Below are 10,242 nucleotides of genomic sequence, written 5' to 3' on the forward strand. Positions count from 1 at the left end.
TTTCTCATCTAGAGATTAATAAGTGTAGTATATGTTTACTATATGTTGTTTTTTGAGTTTCAAAAATTATAACAAAATTAAATTTTGACTATCTAGTATGCTTTATTTTATATATATTATTTTTTTAAAGGAGTTGAATAATTATTGAAAGTTCTAATTTATCATTTTAATTATTTTTATATTATTTAATGAGTACAAATTTAAATATATATTATTTTTTAAAAAACATTATAAAAAGAAAAAAAAACCTTTTTATTTAGAAATTAAAAGAATAATAAAAAAATTAAAAATTTTCAATCATTATTCAGAAGGAGTTAACCCACATATTGTAACCAAATCGCTAGGTGTGGCTTAAGTTGGCGGCTCAATTGCAAAACTCCTCTCAAGATAATTTCTACAAAATCAATTGTGATGCTAATTTATCGTTTGATAGGAGTATATATTTGGTTTCGGATGCATTATTAAAAATTCTGATGGGGATTGAGTTTTGAATTGTTTGGAATCTATTCCACTTTAAAATGTCTTTATTTTTTTTGAAAATCTGTATTATCTCAATAAATATAAAGATTATGATCTTGTCAAGTACTGGAAGTGAGTCAAGCCAGCTCATGAGCTATGCCAGCTCGAGCTCGACTCGTTAACAGTTCGATAAGCTAAGCTCGTGAGCTGGTAAGCCAAGGTTGAGTTTGGAATTGAGCTCATAAATTAAATGAATCGAGCTTGAGTTTGGATAAGGTCAGCTCATTAGCTCGTGAGGTGGCTCGATTATATATATATTATAACAATCTTAATTATTTAATATTTATATTTATTTTTTATATATAATTTTAATATAGGACATAAATAAAAAAGTTATAATTTATTGATAGATAAATAATATATAAAATTGATCTTTTCAAATATTTTTTAAAATATATAAATTATAATTTATTGATATAGAATTATAAATTATGTATTTATGTTTCTCTTATTTGAGCCAGCTCGTGAGTTTTTGGTGAGTCGAGTTTGAGTTTAAGAAATCAGCTCGATTGTTAATGAGTCGAGTCGAGTCGAGGCATGAGTCAAACTCAATTTTCGTGAGCCGAATTGAGCTTGAACTTGACTCGACTCACTTCCAGTCCTACTTGTCACTAAAATTTATCATCCTTGAGAATAAGATATTTAACTCAGTGCTAAAACCAATACTAATAATCATGTGATATGATTCACTCCAGTAGATAATCTTCAACAAATTGTCTATTCGAATAGGAAGAGAGTTACTTAAGCGTGTATTTTTCTTTTTTCTTAGGATTTTTGAAAAGAAAAAAACCTAGGTGTGGTTTATAATAATAGCAAATGATATTAATATTTTTTAATACAATCTCTCATGCGGAAACAAAGCTAGCATACCACAAAAATCCAATGCCATTAAGTGGATTGGGACCGTAACAGGGACCGGCGATTTTAATTTAGATTGGGGACCTTATATGTGGAGATAATTAACGAATCACATGAATATTAGAGTCGTGAATAAAAGAAAGAAAAATGAGCTTAATTACGTAAACAAACAGGAGATTAGATTCGGAGATGGAGAAGTCGCCGTCTAAAGTGACACTTCGTTGTTAGCTGCCGTTACTGTATTTCCGTGCTCAATTATTGGCCTCCAACCTGTATATATATATATATACACAATCATATTTCGAATTAAACGAAAAATATAGACATTGACATTTTAGTCGAATTGAATTTGGTTAATTTTATGCTTTTATTATGTTATATGATGAATCATAGAAACCACATGCAGCATTTCTATGATCAAGATGACCTGCAGAGTTATGCCGTGAAAGAATACAGTGATAATTATATTTGTGAATTTTTTATTTTTTGGTACTGTGACATTAAAATGGTATTCGAGTGTACAAGTATTTTATATTAATAAAAATTATATTTAAAAAGTATATAATATATAGTTTAATCTGTTAATTATATTAATTTTAAGATGACCTACAAAGTAATGACGGAGTTTGAAATTTTTTTTAAGAAACCATAAATTTAACATAAAATTATATAATAATAATTATATTAAAATAAAATTTATAAATATAATTATTTTTTAAATTTGTTATTAATAAGATAATAAATAAATAATTTTATGAATAAAAAAGATAAAATAGTTTATAATGGTACTTTTTAAGTCTTGAGTGACTTAAAATCTTCAATAATTGAATCAGAACTAAATTTTTAACAATTTTTTTTAATGTAAATAACTAAACTATCCGTCAGAAAATCGTCTTCCATCTTGTTTCTTAGCTTTGTCTTCTTGTTTCTTAACTTTGTCTTCATTATTTTTATTGTTGAAAATGATCGCTCTGTAATAGCTGTAGAAACTAGAAGAGTTAATATCAGACAAATCAATCTATCAATCAAGTAATACACTTTCGACTTTTTTGTTTCTACTAAATATCTAGACAATTCATAAATAATTGATAAATTCTTCATTTCTGAATGTTAACGAGCATCAAGAATAAAATGTTAAAGTTGAAAAAACAAATTAATCTTCTCTTGCTTACTAAAGTCTTCGGGATAGAAATCTTAGCAATGTATGTTAAAATTTTTGTAAGCATCATTAGGCATGAGATCAGAGCTCAAATTTAGTAGATCCATTACTTGATCATTGAATCTACTATTCAACTCTTGTAATTGCTTATCAATTGTGACTAAAAATTCTCCACTCTAAAATAATGTTCAATTGTAATATGATCTTTTGGTGATACGAGCATCCCTGCCTTGCTACATAAGAAGCAATTAAATCAGGAATTAAAATATCATGTTGCTCAAAAAATAATTTCACATTTTTTAATAATTTCTCCCATTTATCATCTCTCATATATTTGGATAAGTGTTTTTGTAGAATGAACTAATTGTACAATATTAACTATATCTTGAGACTGCTTTTGTAAAGTTTAACAAAGAACATTAATTCTTCTCATAATATCTTTCATCAAATGCAAGATCAATACAAACTCAAGTGAGGTCAGGGTATTGTAAGCACTATCTACATCATCACATTGAGAATAAGTTGATCCATAAACAATAATCTTTTGTAAAACAGTCAACGTTGCACAATACATATTTATCAAACTGCAAACAGAAGAGAAATGAGAACTCCATCAAGTATTAACTGCTTATTTCAAAGTACCAATTTGATTTGTCCCTTTACTAGTTTCAAGTTCGTCAATCTTTAATAAATGGGCAATTTTATCTTACTTGATATCATGTAACTCATCATGTCGCTTACTAGAAGAACAAATGATGTTGACGGTGAAAGTCAATTTAATAAAAAAAAACTTATGCACAGGAATAAGCAGTACCTAATGCAAGTTATTATAATCGATGAGCAAAACAGTGAATATAATAAGTATAAGGACAATCTTTAAGAATAATGTTTGTAATCCATTCCATTCACCTCTCATGTTGCTAGTATCATCATATCCTTGACCACGAATATTAGAGACATCAAGACCATGTCAAGAAAGAATGTCACACAATTCATGTTTCAGAGTTAATGATGTAGTATTTTTAACATATACAAGATCAAAAAAACGCTCTTGAATAAAACCACATATATCAACAAATCTCAAAACAAGTGTCATTTGTTCTCTTTTGGATTCATTATGAGCTTCATCTATTTACTATAATGCAAAATTTAGAATCCCCAATTTCTTTACAATTATGCTTTTTCGCCTTGTTTGAGAGAATATACAAGAATTCGTTTTGAATTTGATGTGTAGTATACATAGCATTATATGGAGCATTTTTTAACAAAGTTCACTACAAGAAAAACACCCATTCAGGTACACTTGAAAAGTGTAGCCAAAAGTGAAAAAAATTATGCCTTAGACTACAGCTATGCTTTATGGGTTACAGCTACACTTTTTGGGGTGATTCCTATTCAGTCGTTGCCTATTCTCAAAGGCTACGCTTTTCTGCACCAAAGGCTACGCTTTTAGCGTTTGGAAATAGGGTGCGCTTTTCAAGTGATGCTGTCCAGGACCAAAAGTTACGTTTTTCAGCTTCCATTTTACCAGAATAGGCTACACTTTTTCTTACTACTGCATCACCTTTAAAGCGTAGCCACATTGTATACTATAACTACTTTATATAAGTGTAGCCTTAGGTCCCTCGTTTTTTTCTTTTAATTTTTTGTATATATATATACTAATAATTTTTGTACAACGTAATATTAACAATATGATTACATATAAAATTTTGCATTTTTAATTAAATGAGTTAAATATTATAAAATAAAAATAAATACACAATTATACAAAACTAAAAAATATTCTAGCAAAGCACACAGTAAATACATTCTAAAGATTTCGGGGTGGGAAGGAGGGAAAGAAAGCCTCAAAATGGCGCCGTCTGGGAGGGGTGGGTTTTTCTAAAAAAAAATTTGAAAAACTGTGACCATATGTTATTTTAAACCACTCCTAAAACCGTCATCGTATGTCATCTATGGTCATCCTTTTATAAAAATCGTGATTATAGACTTCTTTTAGGCCACTCTCAAAACTGTGATCATAGATAGCATTAAGTCACTCTCCAAAATCGTAACCATAGACCTTTTTATGTTATCCTTTCGTAAAATCGTGATCATAGATAGTTTTAGATCACCCAAAAAACCGTGACTATAGACCTCTTTAAGTCATCCTCTAAAATCGTGACTATAGACCCTTTTTTAAAAAATCATGACCATAGATTCTTTTAGGTCATCCCCCCAAAACCGTGACCATAGACACTTTTAGGTCACTCCCCAAAATCGTAACCATAGACCTTTTTAGGTCACATTTTTTTAAAAAATTGTGACCATAGACCTTTTTAGTCTAATCCTTTTTAAAAAAATTGTGATCATAGCCTTTTTTTTGTCACAGTAAAAAACCGTGATCATAGACCTTCTATGATCACGATTTTTTACCGTGATAAAAGAAATCGTGACCATAGACTCAAAATATTATAGTGTGCAAATAAAAAAAAGGCCTGAATTTCAACACATTTAAATCATGAGATTGAAAAAATAAATAAATCTATGTAATTTAAATCTTACACTACTAGTGATCAAGAGTCTAATTTTGTTATAGTTATAATTTAAGTAGTATAAATAAAAATATTAAAATAATGACCTAAAAAATCATATAATATTATGACTATCAATATAATATTCAGACCTAAATTATTTACCATGGATACATACAAGTTGTTATAACTTCACTATCGACTCATTTTCAATATTCTCATAATCTAGTAGAGACAATAAAGATGCTTTCATGATCTTGATAACACCAAAAACTATCTTTATATCTAAGTTCATAATTTCAAAATAGACACACAATCACAAAATATAAAGGAAAAAAATAAAAATCTTGCTGGTGCTTATGGAAACAAACAGTGCAAATTGTATTAATTGTTTTCTTATCAAACCAATATATTTTTCTGTAAAATTTACATAGTGTCACAAACGCTTTTTTAACTCATCCTTCATCATCTTTCTTTTAAAAATAGACAAAGAACAAACACACACAAACATTCATTCAAATTGTTCAATAACCACGGTCATCCAGAGAAATCACAAAACCAACATAACCAAAAGATTCGATATAAATTAAATGAGACCAGTAACATTAAAAACAAGACACTTTTAGAACATGGTTCTTATGCTTCTAGTTCATACACTTAATACTATGAATTATATGATCAAATAGCAGTTTCTTTACGTCCTATCACTTAAAGTTTGAAGCTCATAAACAATGGCAGAATTTTGTCAATATCAACAATCTACCAAAATTCAAATAAAAAATAATTACAGCATCACATTTTCACAATTGCAACAATTAAATTGGTTCCACATTTATGTTTTTATGCTCAAGCGACTGTGAATTTGTTTCCTATCTTATTTGCTCTTATTGAACAAAAAGGGAGATGATGCACAATTACAAATGACAAGCTGGTCTCATTGGTGCGCTCTCCACCAAAGGTCTAGTCCACTGTTATTAGAAGAAGCAATAGCTACTATAGAAGACAAGAATTTTACACCATCATAGTTCAATAGATTTAAACCCAACAAGTTAGTAGCTCAAAAGTGAGAATGTTTAATCTAACAACTAACACAGGAAAAAAGGAAAAGATAAACCGTTAGTTCTAATTCAATGTAATAGATATTTTAAAATCACAAAACAAGATCTACCAAATTGAAGCAAGGAGAATTAATAAAGCACATTTATTTTTTAAAATTTACCTATGAACATTATAACAACAACAACAACAAAGTTTAGTCCTACTAGGTGGGGTCGGTTACATGAATCAAACGATGTTATTGAGCTCAATTATGTATGATATTTACAGAGAGACCGTTTATATGTAGATCTTGTTTGACCACCTCATGGATGGTCTTTCTAGGTCTTTCTTTGTCTTTCACCCCTTATCCATCTTCCATCTTCCATATCATCCACCATCCTGACTGGGTGCTCTGTTGGTCTTTTTATTCTCACATATCCAAACTATTTGAGACGTGATTCTACCATCTTTTTCAAAATAGGTGCTACTCCAACTATCTCTCTTATATCTTCGTTTCTTATTCTACCCAATCACGTATGACCACTCATCCATCTCAACATCTTCATCTCTGCTACACTTAACTTATGTTCGTACTCCCCTTTAACCGCCCAACACTATGTACCATAAAGCATAGCCAGTCTGATAGCAGTGCAATAGAATTTACTTTTAAATTTTAAAGGCAGTTTTTTGTCACATATAAAACCAGTTGCACTCCACCATTTTGACCAACCTGCTTGTATCATATGATTTACATCATGCTCAATCTCTCCATTATCTTGTATGATGCACCCAAGATACTTAAAACCTTTAAATTTTTGTAGGATGTTTCCTCCAATCTTCACCTCTGTATTAGGGTTTTTCCTTCGGCGGCGAACTTACATTCCATATATTCCGTCTTGCTACGCCTTATGCATAAACCATACATTTCTAGAGCTTCTCTCTGTAAATCTAACTTCTTATTTAGGTATTCCCTTCACTCTTTCATAAGGAAGATATCATCGGCAAAAAGCATGCACCATGGCATAGGCTCTTGGATATGCTCTGTGAGTACTTCCAAGACTAATGTGAAAAGGTATAGACTTAAAGATGATCCCTGGTGTAATTCTATACCAATAGAAAATTCCTCTGTCACACCACCTTGAGTCTTCACACTAGTTGTAATCCCATCATACATGTCTTTAATTGCACGAATATATGTGTTCTTTATTCTTTTCCTTTCCAAAATCTTCCATAAGACCTCCCTTGGCACCCTATCATACAGTTTTTCCAAATCAATAAACACCATATGTAAATCCCTTTTATTACTGCCATACTTTTTCATCATCCTTCTTAACAGGTAATTTGCTTGAGTTGCGGATCTATCTGGCATAAAACTAAATTGGTTCTCTATTACTTGTGTCTCTTGTCTCAGCCTTCGATCTATCACCCTTTTTCATAACTTCATGGTATAACTCATGAGCTTGATCCATCTATAGTTTCTGCAACTTTGTATCTCCCTTTTATTGTTGTAAATAGGTACTAAGGTGTTCTTTCTCCACTCATCTAGCATCTTCTTTGAGCTTAAAATCTCATTAAAAAGTTTGGTTAACCAACTGATGTCTTTCTCTCAAGGCCCTTCCAAACTTCAATCGGAATATTATCGGGTCCTACTACCCTGCCATTTTTCATCCGCTTTAGAGTCTCTTTTACCTTGAAGTCTCGAATCCTTCAATAGTAGTCAAAGTTTTGATCTTCTTCCTTCGCGCATAACCGACCAAGGCTCAGAAGAGTCTTTTATCCTTCATTAAATAACTCATAGAAGTAGCTCTTCCACCTTTCATCGATCTTCTCCTCTTGAGCCAAAACCTATCCCTCTTTATCTTTTATGCACTTAACCTAATCCAAGTCTCTCATTCTTCTTTCACAACTCTTTGTAATTCTATATATACATTTTTCTCCTTTCTTCATGTCTAAAGACTGGTAGAGACTCTCATATGTTCTTGTTCTTACTTCATTACAGCCACTTTTGTCTTTTTCTTAGCCGCCTTATATTTTTCTCAATTATCTGTAGTGTGGCACAAAGACCACTCCTTAAAGAACTCCCTTTTTGCCTTTATCTTTTCTTGTACACTCACATTCCACCACCAGAATTTCTTATCTCTTGGTCCTATCCATCTAGATTCATCAAAGTTTTCTTTTACTATTCTTCTAATAACTTCTGCCATCTCCCTCCACATCTCCTATGCGCTTTCATCCCCATCCCACTTTGCTTCTTCTCCTACCCATCTTAAGAAGCTTCTTTATTCCTCCCCTTTCATCTGCCACCACCGCATTCTTGGGTTTTTCGTATGAGGTCTTTTTCTCAACTTTTGCTCAACACAAAAATCCATAACGAGCATCCTATGTTGTGTTGTTAAACTCTTGTTGAAAACATTGAGAGAGAAAGGGAGAGGGAGGAGACAATAGTAGTAGTGATAGAGAGAAGGATAGTTTGGAAATTTCATTAAATTTTTTAGGGTTTGGATAATTTTGCTTGCAAAAGTCATTTTTTATGGGTACAAATGGTAATTTTAGTCTTCTATGGGTAGATATGTCAGCGTTTTTAACTTTTATGGTAGATTACTCTATTGTATAATATGATTGTTGAGGATGAAAGAAACACTTATGCAAAAAATTTTGCTCAAGACTTAGGCCAATTTGAATAAACTTCTTAAATAAGTTCCTTTGAAAAAAGAGTTTAGAATATAAGGACTTTTATTGATAACAAATTATGAATAAGTTATTTTGTATTTGAATTTTTAGTTATAAAAGTACTTATTTTAAAGTTATAGCATTTGAATAAATGACTCAAAAAATACATTTTTTACACAATGAAAATAGATATTAAAATAACGATGATAACAAATACCTTTTAATATTGAATGTTGATTTTATATAACCTTATTACACTTGTTTTAAATTGTTTATACTAATAATTTAAACCAATCTCTTTCAAGAACTTTGTTTTTAAATTTACCTAACCAACTTTGTTAAAATGTATTTTAGGTCTATTTCGAGTCACTATATCTTCTTTACATATTTTCATGAATATAATAGTATTTTGTTCATTTCAATTAGCTTTAAATTTTCTTCCGGACTTGCCACTTTCATGAATTTGTTGAAGAAGAATATATAAAAAAAATTAAACAAATATTTCGTACATAAAGAGATACATAAAAAAGTAGAGAAATATTGCAAAATAAGAGAATGACCCTATTGAGAAAAAAATGGTGGAAGAGCAATACTTCTAGTAGAAGGAACATTGCATGAAATGGTGGAAGACTAGTACTTCTAGCAGAAGGAACATTGCATGAAATGGTGGAAGACTAGTACTTCTAGCAGATGAATATTGCATGAAAATATTGGTAGAGGACCAATATTTCTAGCAAAAATAGAAAACTATTTTTAGAAAGCCAAGAATGAAAGTAGCACAATGATCTCTTTTATTTTGAAGTCAAATTTTTTTTAATGGGCATGATAAAATAACTTATAAGAAGGAAGAAGTCATATTTTTTTTTTTACTTTTTCTAAAGCTTTTAATTAACTTATTTGGGAAGTTAAAAGCGTTTCTCAATAATGGTACCAAACACGCGTAATATAATTTTTTATAATCCAAAAGTAAAAAAAAAAAAAAACTAGCTTTTGCTACTTTTCAAACGGACTCTTAGAGTATGATAATGTCGAAAATGAGTTATCATAACCTCAACTGGGAGAGGAAGATTTTGCACAATACTACTCCAAAGAAATGTCCAACTTTAGAATAAGCAGCAGCGTTAATAATTGAAAGAGAACTTGATTGAACACATATGCCAATTTCACAATGCTTATTGTCAACTATAGAATTTAACTATATATTTTTCTTATATTAAATAATTTTATAAATTAATTTAATCTCAAATTATATATTGTGTATTATTATTATTTACGAAGTTATTAATTTTTTTGAATAGTAATATCTTTTTAATAGTAAATTATTTTTAAATTTATAAGTTTTAATAAATATTATTAAAAAAATAATAATTACATTAATTTTAAGTATTTTAATTAATTAATCAATTAAGTGGATACAATAAAAATTAAACTTAATTTCTCTTAAGAGAAAAGAGAATAAACTTGAAGTCTCTATTTATTATT

This window comes from Arachis hypogaea, chromosome 3 (assembly GCF_003086295.3).
Source record: "Arachis hypogaea cultivar Tifrunner chromosome 3, arahy.Tifrunner.gnm2.J5K5, whole genome shotgun sequence".
Classification (NCBI taxonomy): domain Eukaryota; kingdom Viridiplantae; phylum Streptophyta; class Magnoliopsida; order Fabales; family Fabaceae; genus Arachis; species Arachis hypogaea.